The sequence below is a fragment of the Ranitomeya imitator genome, chromosome 5 (genome assembly GCF_032444005.1).
Source record: "Ranitomeya imitator isolate aRanImi1 chromosome 5, aRanImi1.pri, whole genome shotgun sequence".
Taxonomy (NCBI): Eukaryota; Metazoa; Chordata; class Amphibia; order Anura; family Dendrobatidae; genus Ranitomeya; species Ranitomeya imitator.
Window position 1 is genome coordinate 714343490 of NC_091286.1, and position 17320 is coordinate 714360809.

The 17320-nt window shown below is 49.1% G+C and overlaps 1 pseudogene; it reads right to left on the minus strand.

Moving 5' to 3' along the window:
• Positions 1 to 17320, minus strand: part of LOC138638942 (zinc finger protein 585A-like) — a 132504-nt pseudogene that overhangs the window by 14501 nt on the left and 100683 nt on the right.

Genomic DNA, 17320 nt, shown 5'->3' on the forward strand with positions numbered 1-17320 from the left:
TACACAGGAGCTCTGTATATAGTATACAGTATATAGTGTCAGTGTATAGGTAACACTGACTCACCAGTGACGTCTCTAGGAGAAGTCCTTCATCTTTCATCCAGCACAGACCGCCATCAATTCTTCCAGCCAGGACTCGTTTCTGCAGGAAATAACAGTTATCTCAAGCTCAGCTTGCAGAACACATAACTTAATTTTTCACAACTTCTACATTACACCACATGAAGAAGGCGACATAGTGTCACTCTACACAGTAACGGACCGCCCCCCCATTTAAAACAGTATACTCAAAAAATAAAATAAATACATCACTGCAGTAATAATATCCCTTAATTAGCCCCTATGGTAATAATATTCCCCATCCTGGCCCCGTTTATTTAATTCCTGGCTCCAGCCATGTGTTCTCCCATCCTGCCCTCATGAGTATCCATTCTACCCCATATGATCTCCCCATCCTGCCCCATCTGTCTCCATCGTATCATCCTGCCCCATAATTCAATCCTGCCCCATGTCTTTCATTCTGCCCCATGTCTCCAATTATGCCCCTTATCTACATTCTGCCCATGCCTCTAGTCCTGCCCCCAGTGTGTCCACCATATTGCCCCAGTGTCCAGCAATCTGCCCGTGTGTCCAGCATTGCCCCCAGACAGTGTGTCCAGCAATCTGCCCCAGTGTCTGACTCCAGTATATTGCCCCCAGCGTGTCCAGCAATCTGCCCCAGTGTGTCCAGCATTGCCCCCGACAGTGTGTCCAGCAATCTGCCCCAGTGTCTCCAGCAATCATCTGCCCCAGTGTGTCCTCCAGCATTGCCCCCAGTGTGTCCATAGTATATACATCACATAGCACTCAGCCGTATTCTAGGCTAGTGTGAGCGCCGACTAAGGGTATGTTTCCACGTTCAGTAAATGCTGTGGATTGGATGCTGCGTAGAGCCACAGCGTCCAATCTGCAGCGTCCAGCATAGTGGAGGGGATTTCAAGAAATCCCGTCTCCACTATGTGTGTACAGATGCCCACGGGTTCCCTGCGTATACGCACGTGCGTGCGCCTTTATAGACATCAGTATGTCTATTTATCTTGTGGAGACGATCAATCTCTGCAAGATAAATATCACAGTCTAATTTATAGGGTACAGTGATTCCACACGGTTCAGTGAAGACATCTGGAATCACCGCGTGTACAAAAGCCGGCAGCGCGGACATGTGCTGCGTCCAAAGCGCTGCCTAAAGGTACCATCACACTGAACAACTTTGTAACGATAACGATAGCGATCCGTGACGTTGCAGCGTCCTGGATAGACATATCGTTGTGTTTGACACGCAGCAGCGATCAGGATCCTGCTGTGACATCGTTGGTCGGAGATAGAAGGCCAGAACTTTATTTCGTCGCTGGATCACCCTGCAGACATCGCTGAATCGGCGTGTGTGACGCTGATTCAGCAATGTCTTCACTGGTAACCAGGGTAAACATCGGGTTACTAAGCGCAGGGCCGCGCTTAGCAACCCGATGTTTACCCTGGTTACCCGGGAACTTCGGCATCGTTGGTCGCTGTCTGTGTGACAGCTCTCCAGCGACCACACAGCGACGCTGCAGCGATCGGGATCGTTGTCTAGATCGTGCAGCGTCGCTTAATGTGACGGTACCTTAACGCTGTGTGCACACGCTGCGGATTCCGTTGCAGAATTTTCCGCAGCGGATTTTATTAAATCTGCAGTGCAAAAAGTACTGCGGATTTATTGCGGTTTTTTGTGCGGTTTCCACAGCGGTTTTAGACACCTGCGGATTTTTAATATGGAGCAGGTGCCAAACCGTTGCAGATTCCGCACAAAGAATTGACATGCTGCGGAAAATAAACCGCAGCGTTTACGCGCGTTTTTTTCCGCAGCATGTGCACAGCGGTTTTTGTTTTCCATAGGTTAACATTGTACTGTACACCGCATGGAAAACCGCTGCGGATCCGCAGCAAAAACCGCAACGTGCGCACATAGCCTAATCCTGAACGTGGAAACATACCCTAAGAGCCTTTATTCCCCCTGCAATATACAGTGCGTGTGAGATGTATGATATATATACATAGTGTGTGGTGATGTGACATATCTCTGGAAGGTGAGCCTATACTTCAGCTATAAAGCCTGACGCTCTGTGTCCTACTGACCCCCTGCAGAGAAGGATGAGGCTGCTGTGTCCCATCTGCCCCCTGACAGGACTCAGCAGCTCCATTCTGAACGTTTTTCAGGGCAGTTTGGAGAGACACCTGTGGGAATCTTCAGAGAGGCTGCTGTGTCCTGTGAGGGGCAGAGTGGGCTCAGCAGCCTTATGCTTCTCTGTTGGAGGGGGCTCTTATCTCCATCTATAGACAGGGGTCAGGACATAGTAATCCTCAGTGAGCGGCTGCTGTGCTGATAGTATGGACACCGGCCGCTCACTGATGATGCGTCTGCTGCAGGGACTGGACTACTGCAGCCTGTCCTCACACCGTCCACACACCTCACTCACCGGGGGGCTGCGCTGCTCACTGACTGACTGTGCCGGGGAGAGAACGCTGCACTAGGCCCGCGCTCAGCAGGGATTGGACGGTGGAGCTCAGCACTGGCTGCTTCAGCACAGCCATCCTCCTCCTCCCTCCTCACATCGCTGCGGCTTATGAAACGGACGCTGGGGGCGCCCATAAACCAGTAAGGGACGGGTAATAATGCCCTGATGGCGGCGGTAGCCCAGGGCCCCCCCACACCACTGGGCCCTGGGCTACCGCCCAAATTGACCCTCTTATAATCCGCCCCGGCCCAGACAACTACTGGTTATCTCCTGCCATTACCCGTGTCATCTGGTCGATGGCAGCACATAACAATGGACTTCATTACAGATTTTCCAGTATCCGAGGGTTGCACCGTCATGTGGATAGTCGTGGATCGCTTTTACAAAATGGCGCATTTTACCCCGTTGTCTGTACTTCCATCCGCTCCTGAACAGGCTGACAGCTGTTTATCAAACATATTTTCCACCTGCACAGATTTCCTTGTCACATTGTGTCACTTCCTGACTCTGGCGAGCTCTGTGTAAACATCTGGATATCGTCTTGGATTTCTCCTTGGCCTATCACCCTCCAAGGGGCAAGTGGAGCGTGTCAACCAGGTTCTGGGCAACCTCCTGCTACACTTAGTCAATGCCCACCATAATGATTGGGTGAAATTACTTCCCGAGCTGAGTTCTCTAACAAAAACCACGTTGGTAAAGCCTCGGGAAAGTCTCTGTTCTACATTGTGTTCAGTTGGCAATCCGAGGTACCCCTCCCGGTGACGGTTCCTTCTGATGTTCCTGCGGCTGATGTCCTCTATAAAATTCTTGGAAAGTTGTGGGAGGACTCCAAAGCCACCTTAATAGCAATCTCCTCCTGTATGAAGAGACATGCAGACAAGGAGGCGCCTGGATCCTCCGTGCTTCCACCCTGGCGACAAGGTATGGCTCTCGTCCAGGTACGTCCGGCTGAAGGTTCCCTCTTACAAGGTGTGTCCTCGTTTTATCGGTCCTTTCAAAATGCTGAAGCGAATTAACGAAGTCACCTATAAACTCAAGTTGCCTCCTTCATTGCAGATTCTGAATTCCTTCCATGTATCTCTTCTGAAGCCGGTCATCCTGAATCCCTTCTTCAAGGACCCAAACACTACGCCCATGCCAACTGCCTCAGATGATGTTTTTGAAGTGGAGAACATCTTGGCCATGAAGAATGTGAGCTGCAAGACCTTCCTTGTTGACGGGAAGGGATTTGGTCCCGAAAAGAGGTCCTGGGAGCCTAAGGGAAACATCCATGCTCAGATTCTCCTCCAGAACTTCCTTGATGGCCAGAAGAAGAGGGGGAACAAAGGGTGGTACTGTTAGACCACGTCGGAGTCCTGCTCTGACAGGCAGGGTCTCCAGCGTGTCATTTCACTAACCCTTGCTGTGGTCACCAGGCCTTCATGGCAAAATAGCTGCTAGGAAACCACAAGGAAACCACTGCTAAGGACAGGCAACAAGCAGAAGAGAACACAAGCAAAAGGGCTAAAGAACACAAGGAATGGACATTAGACCAGTGGAAATCTGTGCTTTGGTCTGATGAGTCCAAATTTGAGATCTTTGGTTCCAACCACCGTGTCTTTGTGCGACGCAGAAAAGGTGAACGGATGGACTCTACATGCCTGGTTCCCACCGTGAAGCATGGAGAAGGAGGTGTGATGGTGTGGGGGGGCTTTGCTGGTGACACTGTTGGGGATTTATTGAAAATTGAAGGCATACTGAACCAGCATGGCTACAACAGCATCTTGCAGTGGCATGCTATTCCATCCGGTTTGCGTTTAGTTGGACCATCATTTATTTTTCAACAGGACAATGACCCCAAACACCTCCAGGCTGTGTAAGGGCTATTTGACCAAGAAGGAGAGTGATGGGGGGCTACACCAGATGACCTGGCCTCCGCAGTCACCAGACCTGAACCCAATCCAGATGGTTTGGGGTGAGCTGGACCGCAGAGTGAAGACAAAGGGCCAACAAGTGCTGAGCATCCTGGGAACTCCTTCAAGATTGTTGGAAGACCATTCCCGGTGACTACCTCTTGAAGCTCATCAAGAGAATGCCAAGAGTGTGCAAAGCAGTCATCAAAGCAAAAGGTGGCTACTTTGAAGAACCTAGAATATAAGACATAATTTCAGTTGTTTCACACTTTTTTGTTAAGTATATAATTCCACATGTGTTAGTTCATAGTTTTGATGCCTTCAGTGTGAATGTACAATTGTCATAGTCATGAAAATACAGAAAAATCTTTAAATGAGAAGGTGTGTCCAAACTTTTGATCTTTACTGTATATATCTATATATATAATTGTCTAAGGGTCACTTCCGTCTGTCTGTCCTTCTGTCACGGTTAATCATTCGCCGATTGGTCTCGCCAGCTGCCTGTCATGGCTGATGCGACCAATCAGCGACGGGCACAGTCCGGAAGAAAATGGCCGCTCCTTACTCCCCGCAGTCAGTGCCTGTCGCCCGCATACTCGCCTCCAGTCACCGCTAACAGAGGGTTAATGCCGGCGGTAACAGACCGCGTTATGCCGCGGGTAACGCACTCCGTTACCGCCGCTATTAACCCTGTGTGTCCCCAACTTTTTACTATTGATGCTGCCTATGCGGCATCAATAGAAAAAAAGGTAATGTTAAAAATTTAAAAAAAAAAAAAAAAACCTCCTATACTCACCCTCCGTTGCAGCTTGCGCCGGCCGCCATCTTCCGTTGCAGGTTCCGGTGGCAGAAGGACATGCCATGACGTCACGGTCATGTGACCGCGACGTCATCCCAGGTCCTGCACTCATACCAACCCTGGGATCGGAACCTGCCGTGGACTACAAGGGGCCCTCGGAAAGGTGAGTATATGTTTATTTTTTATTTTTTCACCTGTGACAAACCTGGCTGGGCAATATAATACGTGGCTGGGCAATATAATACGTGGCTCTGTGCTGTATACTACGTCACTGGGGAATATACTATGTGTCTGTGCTGTATACTACATCTCTGGGCAATATAATAATAATAATAATAATCTTTATTTTTATATAGCGCTAACATATTACGCAGCGCTTTACAGTTTGCACACATTTTCATCGCTGTCCCCGTTGGGGTTCACAGTCTAAATTCCCTATTAGTATGTCTTTGGAATACTACGTGGCTGGGCAATATACTACGTGACTGGGCAATATACTACGTGGCTGGGCAATATACTACGTCACTGGGCAATATACTATGTGGCTGGGCAATATACTACGTCACTGGGCAATATACTATGTGGCTGGGCAATATACTACGTGGCTGCGCAAATGTAATCTCCCCACCTAGTAGGAATTAGAAATTTCCCACTCCATCCTCCCCAGCCATCTCACCTCCTCCTCACAGCTGTTCCCCCACATACAATCCTTTTTATCCAGACACACACGGCCGCATCATGTCCTATCCTGCTCCCACCTTCTAATGATCTGTCTGTTACTCCTCATTGCTGGTGACATATCCCCAAATCCCGGCCCTCCCCAATTCATCCCCACACTCATTTCTAATCCCCTGCCACGATCCTCTGCACGTTTTCCCCACCATGACAACCTCATACCCATTCATCCATCCCCCGCTCCCCCTACTTGGAGCACTATGGAACGCACGCTCCATCTGCAACAAACTGCCAATTATCCATGACCTCTTCATCGCCAACAAACTCTCCTTCCTCGGCCTCACTGAAACCTGGCTCACCCCCTCTGACTCGGCCTCTCCAGCTGCGCTCTCCTATGGCAGATTCCACCTCTCGCACCCCTCGCCCCAGCAACAAACGTGGTGGAGGAGTTGGCTTGCTCCTGTCCGACACCTGCTCCTTCACTCCAATCCCGCTACCACCCTCCGCTACTCTTCCCTCGTTTGATGTGCACTCTGTCCGCATCTATTCCCCCTCCAACCTCCAGCTGGCTGTCATCTACCGCCCCCCAGAACTAGCCATCTCCACCTTTCTCGACCACTTCACCACCTGGCTACTTCATTTCCTCTCTGTTGACATCCCCACTATCATCATGGGTGATTTCAATGTCCCCATTGACACTTTCACCTCAGCTGCCTCTAAACTTTTATCACTGACTGCCTCCTTTGGCCTCACTCAATGGTCCTCTGAGGCCACTCACAAAGATGGCCACACGCTGGACCTCATCTTCACCCGCCTCTATTCCCTTACTAATCTCATTAACACACCCCTCCCCGTCTGACCACAACATACTGACATTCTCTTCCCTCTCCTCTCCTAATGTGCAACCCCCACTCCACAAACGAGCAGAAATCTCAAACATCTCAACTTACAATCACTCTCGGAGTCCCTTCTCCCTCTCACAGACATAGCTTCCCTTCATGACACAGATGCTGCTGCCACTTTTTATAACACCACAATAACAGCAACACTCGATTCAGCCGCCCCGCTCATGCATAGTAAAACTCGTACAATTAACAGGCAGCCCTGGCTGACCAGCCTGACCAAAGAATTGAGACGGGCTTCCAGGATTGCTGAGCGGAGATGGAAGCAATCCCGCTCTGCCGACCACTTCACTACATACAAGCAGTCCCTCGCCAGCTTCAAGTCTGCACTCACTGCCGCAAAACAAACTTACTTCTCATCTCTCATATCCTCCCTGTCTCACAACCCTAAACAGCTTTTCAACACTTTCAATTCTCTACTCCGTCCCCCCGCACCTCCTCCCTCCCCTCTCATTTCTGCTGAAGACTTTGCCTCTTTCTTTAAACAGAAGATTGATACAATCAATCAATGGGTATTTATTATGATGGAATATAGGCTGAACTGGATGGACAAATGTCTTTTTTCGGCCTTACTAACTATGTTACTATGTAAAGCTTTGGCCCACAGCGCCCACTGCCCCTCTTAGCTGCTCAACCCTGTTCCTCCAAAACCAGCTTCTCCACCATGACAGAAGATCAGCTCTCCACCCTCCTGTCAAGATCACACCTCACCACCTGCACGCTTGACCCGCTCCCATCCCACCTCATCCTTAACCTTGCCACGGTCTTCATCCCAACTCGAAAACGCCTCTTCAACCTCTGACTTACAAATGGTGTCTTTCGCTCATCCTTCAAACATGCCAAGATCACACCCATCCTCAAAAACCCCTCCCTCGACCCATCCTGTGTGTCTAGCTATCGCCCGATATCTCTTCTCCCTTTTGCCTCAAAACTACTGGAACAGCATGTCCATCTTGAACTGTCCTCCCACCTCACCTCCCTCTAACCGGTTACAATCAGGCTTCCGACCCCATCACTCAATTGAAACTGCCCTAACTAAAGTCACCAATGACCTACTAACTGCCAGGAGCAAGCGACACTACTCTGTCCTCCTCCTCCTGGACCTGTCTTCTGCCTTCGACACTGTGGACCATCCCCTCCTGCTACAGATTCTCTCATCTCCTGGCAGCACAGACTTGGCCCTATCCTGGATCTCATCATATCTAACAGACCGGACATTCACCGTCTCCCTCTCCCACACCACATCCTCACCTCGCCCCCTGTCTGTCTGTCGGTGTTCCTCAAGGCTCAGTTGTAGGACCCCTGCTCTTCTCCATCTCCACGGCCTGCGACAGCTCATATAATCCCATGGTATGCAGTACCATCTCTACGCCGATGACACGCAGATCTACCTATCTGGACCTGACCTCACCTCCTTACTGACTTAAATCCCACACTGTCTGCCATTTCAGCCTTGATTTCTGCTAGCTTTCTACAACTGAACATGGACAAAACAGAATTTATCATCTTTCCCTCATCTCACTCTACCCCTCCACCCGACCTATCCATCAATGTCAATGGCTGCTCACTGTCCCCAGTCCCGCATGCTCGATGCCTCGGTGAGATCCTCGACTCTGTCCTCTCTTCCAAGCCTCAAATCCAAGCCCTTGCCTCCTCCTGCCGCCTCAAACTCAAAAATATTTCCCGGATCCGAGCATTCCTTGACCACAAAAACACTTGTGCACACCCTTATCTCCCGCCTCGACTACTGCAACCTCCTACTCTCTGGCCTCCCCTCTAGCAGTCTGGCACCACTCCAATCCATCCTACACTTTGCTGCCCGACTAATCTACCTGTCTCCCCGCTATTCCCCAGCCTCTCCTCTCTGCCAAGCCATTCACTGGCTTCCGATCACCCAAAGACTGTGACATGGTCTCCCAGGACTTACCTACACGCAACCTCCGATCCTCTCAAATCTCCTCCTCTACTCCCCTGTCATCTCTTCTTCTCACAACTGCATACAAGACTTCTCCTGTGCTTCCACCCTACTCTGGAACGCTCTACCCCAACACATCAGACTGTCACCTACACGGAATCCTTCAAAAAGAACCAACAAGCCTACAACCTGCAGTGATCCTCAATCTACTGAACCACCGCACGACCAGCTCTACCCTCTCCTACTGTATCCTCACCCATCCCTTGTAGATTGTGAGCCCTCGCGGGCAGGGTCCCCGCTCCTTCTGTACTTGTATGTGCCTTGTTTTTTGCTAATGTTTATTGTACTTGTCTATACTTGCCCCTTTTCGAATGTAAAGCACCATGGAATAAATGGCGATATAAAAATGCCTAATAATAATAATAATAAATAATATGATGGCAATTGGAGTTCATGGACAGGCTTTGTATGAGGACACTGGTCTAGTTATACAAGTATATGGGTGTACCACCCAATCAGAAAGTTAAATCTTTTTGTATTTGTTTCTCCATTTTTAGATTTTCTGCTAAATAATAGGATTTAATTTTACTGTTTTGGCTTATGCTTCCTTGTTCTCTTTGGATTTCCTATCATTCATAATTTGTGGCTAGACCTCAAAATTGCAGAGAATGGGAGACGCCCCAGAAATAACACAGAACTGGAGGAATTATCCAAGGAAGAATCGATGAAAATCCCTCGTACAAGAACTGAAAGACTCTTGGCTGGTAACAAAGTGTTTACAAGCTGTGATAGTTACAACAGGGCGCGATAATAGGTAACTTTTCCGTCAGCCCGTTTCCCTTTTTGCAATGTTTAAAAGGTAAAATATGAAAATCTAGATATTTGTTGAGGAGGAAGAACAGGAGAGTCACCGACTAGATCTCCAGAGGTTCCAGAAGAACCAGAAGCCGCGGTTCCATCAGGGAGATACAAGCTCCTATGTGTGCGATGGAAGGATGGAGGCAGCGGAGACAGATAACTGCACAGTCCGCCATGTAGAGACGGGCGACCGCGACAACTAACACCCCGCATGTAGGAACGGAACCAGAGGGAAGAAACCGGGAGCTTCCACAGGACCGGACATTGCCCCCTGTATGCCCCGCACACAGCGAGAGAGAGAGGGTCCGACAAGACCCCAGAGCAGCCTGTGCCCACAGTGAGAAGGTGCAATACACACGGCTCTACCTACCTGGTGATGGCCGAAAGCGGAGCTCCTCCACCACAACGTGCGAGTACAGATCCCGGTGTCCTTCTACATAATCCCACTCCTCCACCGAGAAATAGAGAGCGACGTCCTGACACCGGAGAGGAACCTGACAACAACGAGAGCGGCATCACCCAGAATCCTCCAGTGTATACTGTATAATCTCCCAGCAGTCTCCTCTCATCACCCAGAATCCTCCAGTGTATACTGTATAATCTCCCAGCAGTCTCCTCTCATCACCCAGAATCCTCCAGTGTATACTGTATAATCTCCCAGCAGTCTCCTCTCATCACCCAGAATCCTCCAGTGTATACTGTATAATCTCCCAGCAGTCTCCTCTCATCACCCAGAATCCTCCAGTGTACACTGTATAATCTCCCAGCAGTCTCCTCTCATCACCCAGAATCCTCCAGTGTATACTGTATAATCTCCCAGCAGTCTCCTCTCATCACCCAGAATCCTCCAGTGTATACTGTATAATCTCCCAGCAGTCTCCTCTCATCACCCAGAATCCTCCAGTGTATACTGTATAATCTCCCAGCAGTCTCCTCTCATCACCCAGAATCCTCCAGTGTATACTGTATAATCTCCCAGCAGTCTCCTCTCATCACCCAGAATCCTCCAGTGTATACTGTATAATCTCCCAGCAGTCTCTTCTCATCACCCAGAATCCTCCAGTGTACACTGTATAATCTCCCAGCAGTCTCCTCTCATCACCCAGAATCCTCCAGTGTATACTGTATAATCTCCCAGCAGTCTCCTCTCATCACCCAGAATCCTCCAGTGTATACTGTATAATCTCCCAGCAGTCTCCTCTCATCACCCAGAATCCTCCAGTGTATACTGTATAATCTCCCAGCAGTCTCCTCTCATCACCCAGAATCCTCCAGTGTATACTGTATAATCTCCCAGCAGTCTCATCTCATCCCCCAGAATCCTCCAGTGTATACTGTATAATCTCCCAGCAGTCTCCTCTCATAACCCAGAATCCTCCAGTGTATACTGTATAATCTCCCAGCAGTTTCTTCTCATCGCCCAGAATCCTTCAGTGTACACTGTATAATCTCCCAGCAGTCTCCTCATCACCCAGAATCCTCCAGTGTATACTGTATAATCTCCCAGCAGTCTCCTCTCATCACCCAGAATCCTCCAGTGTATACTGTATAATCTCCCAGCAGTCTCCTCATCACCCAGAATCCTCCAGTGTACACTGTATAATCTCCCAGCAGTCTCCTCTCATCACCCAGAATCCTCCAGTGTATACTGTATAATCTCCCAGCAGTCTCCTCATCACCCAGAATCCTCCAGTGTACACTGTATAATCTCCCAGCAGTCTCCTCTCATCACCCAGAATCCTCCAGTGTACACTGTATAATCTCCCAGAAGTCTCCTCTCATCACCCAGAATCCTCCAGTGTACACTGTATAATCTCCCAGCAGTCTCCTCCCATCACCCAGAATCCTCCAGTGTACACTGTATAATCTCCCAGAAGTCTCCTCTCATCACCCAGAATCCTCCAGTGTACACTGTATATTCTCCCAGCAGTCTCCTCTCATCACCCAGAATCCTCCAGTGTATACTGTATAATCTCCCAGCAGTCTCCTCTCATCACCCAGAATCCTCCAGTGTACTGTATAATCTCCCAGCAGTCTCCTCTCATCACCCAGAATCCTCCAGTGTATACTGTATAATCTCCCAGCAGTCTCCTCTCATCACCCAGAATCCTCCAGTGTATACTGTATAATCTCCCAGCAGTCTCCTCCCATCACCCAGAATCCTCCAGTGTACACTGTATAATCTCCCAGAAGTCTCCTCTCATCACCCAGAATCCTCCAGTGTACACTGTATATTCTCCCAGCAGTCTCCTCTCATCACCCAGAATCCTCCAGTGTATACTGTATAATCTCCAAGCAGTCACCTCTCATCACCCAGAATCCTCCAGTGTATACTGTATAATCTCCCAGAAGTCTCCTCTCATCACCCAGAATCCTCCAGTGTACACTGTATATTCTCCCAGCAGTCTCCTCTCATCACCCAGAATCCTCCAGTGTATACTGTATAATCTCCAAGCAGTCACCTCTCATCACCCAGAATCCTCCAGTGTATACTGTACAATCTCCCAGCAGTCTCCTCTCATCACCCAGAATCCTCCAGTGTACACTGTATAATCTCCCAGCAGTCTCCTCTCATCACCCAGAATCCTCCAGTATATACTGTATAATCTCCCAGCAGTCTCCTCTCATCACCCAGAATCCTCTAGTGTACACTGTATAATCTCCCAGCAGTCTCCTCTCATCGCCCAGAATCCTCCAGTGTATACTGTATAATCTCCCAGCAGTCTCCTCACATCGCCCAGAATCCTCCAGTGTATACTGTATAATCTCCCAGCAGTCTCCTCTCATCACCCAGAATCCTCCAGTGTATACTGTACAATCTCCCAGCAGTCTCCTCTCCTCATCACCCAGAATCCTCCAGTGTATACTGTATAATCTCCCAGCAGTCTCCTCTCATCACCCAGAATCCTCCAGTGTATACTGTATAATCTCCCAGCAGTCTCCTCTCATCACCCAGAATCCTCCAGTATATACTGTATAATCTCCCAGCAGTCTCCTCTCATCACCCAGAATCCTCCAGTGTACACTGTATAATCTCCCAGCAGTCTCCTCTCATCACCCAGAATCCTCCAGTGTATACTGTATAATCTCCCAGCAGTCTCCTCATCACCCAGATTCCTCCAGTGTATACTGTATAATCTCCCAGCAGTCTCCTATCATCACCCAGAATCCTCCAGTGTATACTGTATAATCTCCCAGCAGTCTCCTCATCACCCAGATTCCTCCAGTGTATACTGTATAATCTCCCAGCAGTCTCCTCTCATCACCCAGAATCCTCCAGTGTATACTGTATAATCTCCCAGCAGTCTCCTCATCACCCAGATTCCTCCAGTGTACACTGTATAATCTCCCCGCAGTCTCCTCTCATCACCCAGATTCCTCCAGTGTATACTGTATAATCTCCCAGCAGTCTCCTCACATCACCCAGAATCCTCCAGTGTATACTGTATAATCTCCCAGCAGTCTCCTCACATCACCCAGAATCCTCCAGTGTATACTGTACAATCTCCCAGCAGTCTCCTCTCCTCATCACCCAGAATCCTCCAGTGTATACTGTATAATCTCCCAGCAGTCTCCTCATCACCCAGAATCCTCCAGAGTATACTGTATAATCTCCCAGCAGTCTCCTCATCACCCAGATTCCTCCAGTGTATACTGTATAATCTCCCAGCAGTCTCCTCTCATCACCCAGAATCCTCCAGTGTATACTATATAATCTCCCAGCAGTCTCCTCTCATCACCCAGAATCCTCCAGTGTATACTGTATAATCTCCCAGCAGTCTCCTCTCATCACCCAGAATCCTCCAGTGTACACTGTATAATCTCCCAGCAGTCTCCTCTCATCACCCAGAATCCTTCAGTGTATACTGTATAATCTCCCAGCAGTCTCCTCTCTTCACCCAGAATCCTCCAGTGTACTGTATAATCTCCCAGCAGTCTCCTCTCTTCACCCAGAATCCTCCAGTGTATACTGTATAATCTCCCAGCAGTCTCCTCTCTTCACCCAGAATCCTCCAGTGTACTGTATAATCTCCCAGCAGTCTCCTCTCATCACCCAGAATCCTCCAGTGTATACTGTATAATCTCCCAGCAGTCTCCTCATCACCCAGAATCCTCCAGTGTACACTGTATAATCTCCCAGCAGTCTCCTCTCATCACCCAGAATCCTCCAGTGTACACTGTATAATCTCCCAGCAGTCTCCTCTCATCACCCAGAATCCTCCAGTATATACTGTATAATCTCCCAGCAGTCTCCACTCATCACCCAGAATCCTCCAGTGTATACTGTATAATCTCCCAGCAGTCTCCTCTCATCACCCAGAATCCTCCAGTCTATACTGTATAATCTCCCAGCAGTCTCCTCTCATCACCCAGAATCCTCCAGTGTATACTGTATAATCTCCCAGCAGTCTCCTGTCATCACCCAGAATCCTCCAGTGTATACTGTATAATCTCCCAGCAGTCTCCTCATCACCCAGAATCCTCCAGTGTATACTGTATAATCTCCCAGCAGTCTCCTCATCACCCAGAATCCTCCAATGTACACTGTATAATCTCCCAGCAGTCTCCTCTCATCACCCAGAATCCTCCAGTGTACACTGTATAATCTCCCAGCAGTCTCCTCTCATCACCCAGAATCCTCCAGTGTATACTGTATAATCTCCCCGCAGTCTCCTCTCATCACCCAGAATCCTCCAGTGTAATCTCCCCGCAGTCTCCTCCCATCACCCAGAATCCTCCAGTGTAATCTCCCAGCAGTCTCCTCTCCTCACCCAGAATCCTCCAGTGTATACTGTATAATCTCCCAGCAGTCTCCTCTCATCACCCAGAATCCTCCAGTGTATACTGTATAATCTCCCAGCAGTCTCCTCTCCTCCCATCACCCAGAATCCTCCAGTGTACACTGTATAATCTCCCAGCCGTCTCCTCCCATCACCCAGAATCCTCCAGTGTATACTGTATAATCTCCCAGCAGTCTCTTCTCATCACCCAGAATCCTCCAGTGTATACTGTATAATCTCCCAGCAGTCTCCACTCATCACCCAGAATCCTCCAGTGTATACTGTATAATCTCCCAGCAGTCTCCTCTCATCACCCAGAATCCTCCAGTGTATACTGTATAATCTCCCAGCAGTCTCCTGTCATCACCCAGAATCCTCCAGTGTATACTGTATAATCTCCCAGCAGTCTCCTCATCACCCAGAATCCTCCAGTGTACACTGTATAATCTCCCAGCAGTCTCCTCTCATCACCCAGAATCCTCCAGTGTACACTGTATAATCTCCCAGCAGTCTCCTCTCATCACCCAGAATCCTCCAGTGTACACTGTATAATCTCCCAGCAGTCTCCTCTCATCACCCAGAATCCTCCAGTGTATACTGTATAATCTCCCAGCAGTCTCCTCTCATCACCCAGAATCCTCCAGTGTAATCTCCCCGCAGTCTCCTCCCATCACCCAGAATCCTCCAGTGTAATCTCCCAGCAGTCTCCTCACCCAGAATCCTCCAGTGTATACTGTATAATCTCCCAGCAGTCTCCTCTCATCACCCAGAATCCTCCAGTGCATACTGTATAATCTCCCAGCAGTCTCCTCTCCTCCCATCACCCAGAATCCTCCAGTGTACACTGTATAATCTCCCAGCCGTCTCCTCCCATCACCCAGAATCCTCCAGTGTACACTGTATAATCTCCCAGCAGTCTCTTCTCATCACCCAGAATCCTCCAGTGTATACTGTATAATCTCCCAGCAGTCTCCTCTCATCACCCAGAATCCTCCAGTGTATACTGTATAATCTCCCAGCAGTCTCCTCTCCTCCCATCACCCAGAATCCTCCAGTGTACACTGTATAATCTCCCAGCAGTCTCCTCTCTTCACCCAGAATCCTTCAGTGTACTGTATAATCTCCCAGCAGTCTCCTCTCATCACCCAGAATCCTCCAGTGTATACTGTATAATCTCCCAGCAGTCTCCTCATCACCCAGAATCCTCCAGTGTACACTGTATAATCTCCCAGCAGTCTCCTCTCATCACCCAGAATCCTCCAGTGTATACTGTATAATCTCCCAGCAGTCTCCTCTCATCACCCAGAATCCTCCAGTGTATACTGTACAATCTCCCAGCAGTCTCCTCTCATCACCCAGAATCCTCCAGTGTATACTGTATAATCTCCCAGCAGTCTCCTCTCATCACCCAGAATCCTCCAGTGTACACTGTATAATCTCCCAGCAGTCTCCTCTCATCACCCAGAATCCTCCAGTGTACACTGTATAATCTCCCAGCAGTCTCCTCTCCTCACCCAGAATCCTCCAGTGTAATCTCCCAGCAGTCTCCTCTCCTCACCCAGAATCCTCCAGTGTAATCTCCCAGCAGTCTCCTCTCATCACCCAGAATCCTCCAGTGTATACTGTATAATCTCCCAGCAGTCTCCTCTCCTCCCATCACCCAGAATCCTCCAGTGTACACTGTATAATCTCCCAGCCGTCTCCTCCCATCACCCAGAATCCTCCAGTGTATACTGTATAATCTCCCAGCAGTCTCTTCTCATCACCCAGAATCCTCCAGTGTATACTGTATAATCTCCCAGCAGTCTCCTCTCATCACCCAGAATCCTCCAGTGTATACTGTATAATCTCCCAGCAGTCTCCTCTCCTCCCATCACCCAGAATCCTCCAGTGTACACTGTATAATCTCCCAGCAGTCTCCTCTCTTCACCCAGAATCCTTCAGTGTACTGTATAATCTCCCAGCAGTCTCCTCTCATCACCCAGAATCCTCCAGTGTATACTGTATAATCTCCCAGCAGTCTCCTCATCACCCAGAATCCTCCAGTGTACACTGTATAATCTCCCAGCAGTCTCCTCTCATCACCCAGAATCCTCCAGTGTATACTGTATAATCTCCCAGCAGTCTCCTCTCATCACCCAGAATCCTCCAGTGTATACTGTATAATCTCCCAGCAGTCTCCTCTCATCACCCAGAATCCTCCAGTGTATACTGTATAATCTCCCAGCAGTCTCCTCTCATCACCCAGAATCCTCCAGTGTATACTGTACAATCTCCCAGCAGTCTCCTCTCATCACCCAGAATCCTCCAGTGTATACTGTATAATCTCCCAGCAGTCTCCTCTCATCACCCAGAATCCTCCAGTGTATACTGTACAATCTCCCAGCAGTCTCCTCTCATCACCCAGAATCCTCCAGTGTACACTGTATAATCTCCCAGCAGTCTCCTCTCATCACCCAGAATCCTCCAGTGTACACTGTATAATCTCCCAGCAGTCTCCTCTCATCACCCAGAATCCTCCAGTGTACACTGTATAATCTCCCAGCAGTCTCCTCTCCTCACCCAGAATCCTCCAGTGTAATCTCCCAGCAGTCTCCTCTCCTCACCCAGAATCCTCCAGTGTACACTGTATAATCTCCCAGCAGTCTCCTCCCATCACCCAGAATCCTCCAGTGTATACTGTATAATCTCCCAGCAGTCTCTTCTCATCACCCAGAATCCTCCAGTGTATACTGTATAATCTCCCAGCAGTCTCCTCTCATCACCCAGAATCCTCCAGTGTACACTGTATAATCTCCCAGCAGTCTCCTCTCATCACCCAGAATCCTCCAGTGTATACTGTATAATCTCCCAGCAGTCTCCTCTCATCACCCAGAATCCTCCAGTGTATACTATATAATCTCCCAGCAGTCTCTTCTCATCACCCAGAATCCTCCAGTGTATACTGTATAATCTCCCAGCAGT